The sequence below is a fragment of the Humulus lupulus genome, chromosome 4 (assembly GCF_963169125.1).
Source record: "Humulus lupulus chromosome 4, drHumLupu1.1, whole genome shotgun sequence".
In the NCBI taxonomy this organism is placed as follows: Eukaryota; Viridiplantae; Streptophyta; class Magnoliopsida; order Rosales; family Cannabaceae; genus Humulus; species Humulus lupulus.
Window position 1 is genome coordinate 197,123,269 of NC_084796.1, and position 4,423 is coordinate 197,127,691.

The 4,423-nt window shown below is 33.9% G+C and overlaps 1 pseudogene; it reads left to right on the plus strand.

Moving 5' to 3' along the window:
* Positions 1 to 2,809: 2,809 nt before the first annotated feature.
* LOC133832778 (putative cysteine-rich receptor-like protein kinase 16) lies at positions 2,810 to 4,162 on the plus strand (annotated as a pseudogene).
* The last annotated feature ends 261 nt before the right edge of the window (positions 4,163 to 4,423 follow it).

Sequence of the window (4,423 nt, forward strand, 5' to 3'; positions counted from 1 at the left end):
GCTTAGGATCATACACCTGATATCCCCTAGAATCGAGATATTTCATTATATTTATTATATTTAAATTACAAAAATATTCAAAATGTAACAGAACACCCAATTTGTGGGAAGAATGAGAGATTCCCGTGTATGCCAAGACCGATTCTTGTTGAAGCCGTTTATGGGAATCTTGACGTAGTCTGTGCTACCTGGTTGACGAATATCACCTTCTGGTCAGCCATACCTCTATTGGGCAGTCATGCACTTGACTGGTAGGACATGCACTTAGCTGGTAGGACATGCACTTGGCTGGTAGGACATGCACGTGGCTGGTAGGACATGCACTTGGCTGGTAGGACATGCACCTGGCTGGTAGGACATGCACTTGGCTGATCGGACATGCACCTAGTAGGTCGGACATGTGCGTGACCGATCGGCCAAGTTCATTCCTGGGCAGCAAGGTCATGACTGGGCAGCAAGGTCATTCCTGGGCAAGAAAGTCATTCCTGGGTAGCAAAGTCATTCCTGGGCAACAAAGTCATTCCTGGGCAGCAAAGTCACTCATGGTCGGTCATGACACATCTCTGGTCTAGCATGACACTTCTCTGGTCTAACATGACACATCTCTGGTCTAACATGGCACATCTCTGGTCTAGCATAACATTTCTCTGGTCTAACATGGCACATCTCTGGTCTAACATGACACATCTCTGGTCTAACATTGCACATCTATGGTCTATCATGACACTTCTCAAGCCAGTCAAAATTCTTCAATGGCCTACTCGGCTACTCCTAAGCCAGATCACTTTATCACAACTCTGAGGAGCCAATATATTTATTGACTTATTAATGTGTCTTTTACGGACCATTTACTGCCACTTGTCACCTCTATTGCCACGTCATCGATCTCCAATTTTTGGGGATAACAATAGAAGCCAACAATACACTGCAAAATTTAGTCAAATAAACAATATGGTAATAGTTCAAAAGCTTGGCATCTATCACTCTCTAATCCAGTGACTCAGAGAGACCTCTTCTATGCTCATATAAGTTGCATAATAATTACAAACTTTTCCACAAAATATTAGCAAAATGAGAGCTGAATAAAATGACTAAAAATTAATCAAAAGAAAACAGAGAAAAACCATATACACACGTACATACATACATACAATGTGTAGTGACTGAAACATATTAGTATTATATTTAAATAAATATCAATCCTAATATGGTTGAAACATGAAAGTTGGAAACTCCCAAAAAAGTAAAATGTATGAATAAAAGAAGTTGTCACTATTGCACAAGAAAATGTTAGCATGTAGTCTTTCTTAATACTAGATATGATAATCAATTAGTGAACCTTAATCAGTAACATCAACTGCAAAAATAGCTTAAGAAAAACTTGTTAAGATCTTACAAAGGGATTCAGAATGTGGTCTTTCATTGTATCAAATAAGCAGCATTATCCCTTTCCACAAATATTCAAATAAACAGCTATATTTTAGGAACAATTTTAGGACATTCATAAACAAAATGAATCAGATTGGCATTGAATGCATGTTTGATTTACAAGACTAATGAATGACTTATGCAAAGAAAAACTCCATATCTCTATGCATGTTTATATTTCATTAGGATAGCTGAAATTCCCAAATACCAAAACTAAACATGAATATGAAGATATTGGGACAAAGCAGAGAAACATTCCCACTTAAAATAAATACAAAAAACACTGTTAAACCAATAACCAATGATACATCATGACACATATCTTAATTAACCTGTCTTTTAACACCCAATTAATCAGACACTTTACAACAAGTTGTATAATTAGACACTTGTAGTACCACCAGACCAGGACCAACTAGGAAGGAAGGAAACCTTGGAAAACTGGGCTAAAAATAAAGAAATAAAAAAGAATGGTCTAATGGAAGAAAAATTTCGATCATTTTTCCTTTTATTTATTTAATTTTTTTTGTAAGAATGTGTAATAGATATTAACATGACGGAACACAACCCTTAAAAGGTGCAATGGCTGCAAAGTTAAAGCACGGGGTGAAAAAATAAGCTCCAAGGACCAGGACCAAGCATTTCATAATATTTTTTATCTTCACTAGGTAAAACAAAATGATTAGTGAACTTTTTTTTAACAATGTTGGTCTCCATAGCCTCAAGGTTTAAAACATATAGTGCATGGCATCCATAAGTCCTTAAATTTTTCTGTTCCTTTTTAATAAAAACTATTTCAAGAAGAAAGCAGAATAAAACTTCAGATGCAGGCGAAGAACCAAGATAATTAACATCCCATAACATATGTTCTGTAAGTTGAGTAAAAAAATTTCAGATTGGAGAATAGTAAATTGAGTAATCTTCTTAATCTTTGTTGAAAAAAGATGGGGAAATGAGGGAGCCAAGAAGCCTAAACCGAAACAGGATTGGAAGCTATATTTTAGGCACAATTTTAGGACATTCATAAACAAAAATATTGAGCATAACAATACATTTTGGATATTTTGATTAACAAACAATCACTTTTTCACAGAATAGTTGCAGTTGTGAAATTTTAATTTTTTTTGCATGAACTCAACAAATGTAACCAGTCCAGGATAGAGAAAAAAGAGCTAAAGTGAGTGTAATGGGATGAGACAAAAACACACTAAAACAAAAACTAAAGAGAAAAAACACTTGCCCAAAAAGGAGCAACCCAAACCATATTTTAAACAACTCAAATATTAAGAAACAACATCTCGGAATAAGAAACTAAAACTACTATCCTTGCATCAAAAAGATATTATACTGATTTAGTCTGTTTCAGAATAACCTCCAACATATGGATAATACTGTATACGCTTTAGTACAATGCACTAGAGACTTGTCCCCAGATGACTGTAAGAAATGTCTTGGAAGTGCCACAAAAGAGATTTTGGAAGTTTATTATTACTCATTTAGAGCTAGACTTCTTAGTCGAAGCTGCTATTTGAGATATGAGTTGTATGCGTTTTATATGGGTGAATCTGGTTCTATGGCTAATAATAAGAATCGAGAAGGTTCTTAATTATTCATCACGAAGATTCTTGATTTTTTTTTCTTTTTCTTTTTTCTTTTACATACTAGCTGATGTGAAAAAGAAATAGAGAGACATTATCTAATTGATTGATTTGAATTGCAGATAATGGAAGAAATAAAAGATGGAAATATGCTTGCTACTATGCACTTAACAGAAGACACAAAAAGAGTAATAAAGATTTTGTTCAAGTTTATCGAAGAGTAACTTGCTTGTCTTTTTTATTTTTTAATTTTGTTCTCTACTTAATCGATAGCTTGATTCCTTATTCATGAAATAATGAAAATCTCCGGAAAATTTCTCATAAGAACATCCATGGAGATGATTCAACAGATCAGGAGTTTCCATACATTGATTTGGCTTCCATAAAAATTGCTACTAACAACTTTTCTCATTCAAACAAGTTAGGAGAGGGTGGTTTTGACCCTGTTTACAAGGTAATTAATAAAGTATTTCTTTATTATCTTTTTCGCAATCTGAAAATAAAGTCAATATATATAGGATTACACAAAAACAAAATGGTTATTTTTAGGGGCACTAAGAGAAGGAAAGGAAGTGACAGTGAAGAGGCTCTCAATATGTTCTGAGCAAGGTTCAGAAGAATTCACTAATGAAGTTCTACTGATATTTAAATTTCAACATAACAATCTTGTCAAGCTTTTGGGTTTCTATGTAGATGAAAGGAAAAGATACTTGTGTATGAATACTTGCGAACTAACAGCTTAGACATCATTTTGTTTGGTAATAATATAAATATTTGTATACATTCTTTTCTCTAAAGTCCTCTGACTTCAAGACCTTGTATCATCATACTAAATTATAGATTTATAGTTATGTTTCCTACTCTAAACTGTATTTTTATTGCACTTGTGATGGTTAGATTCAAGGAAACGTGTACAACTAGATTGGAGCACAGGTGTTAAGATTGTAAATGGAATAGCAAGAGGAACTCTGTAACTTCACGAGGATTCTAGGCTTCGAATCATCCACAGAGACCTAAAAGCCAGTAACATACTACTTGATTTGAATATGAATCCCAAGATTTCAGACTTTGGAATGGCAAGGATTTTTGCAAGAACTGAAAGTCAAGCTAATACTGCCACAATAGTTGGGACTTAGTAAGTTATTATGCTCTTAAACCATAAAACAATATATTGTAAAAAAAACGGTAACAGAGTGAGCAAGTGTTTCACCTTTAATATATTTTGAGCCTAGATTTTGCTTTTTCCAGATTTAACAAGCTCCCAGAAGCAAGTATTATACTGATTGTTTATGTGGCCTGCAAAACCACAAGAACGAAATCTTAAAGACAAAACAAGCTTTCATTGTCAATAACTTGATCAAGTTACTAACTTCATAGATATAACATAGTTTTTTATT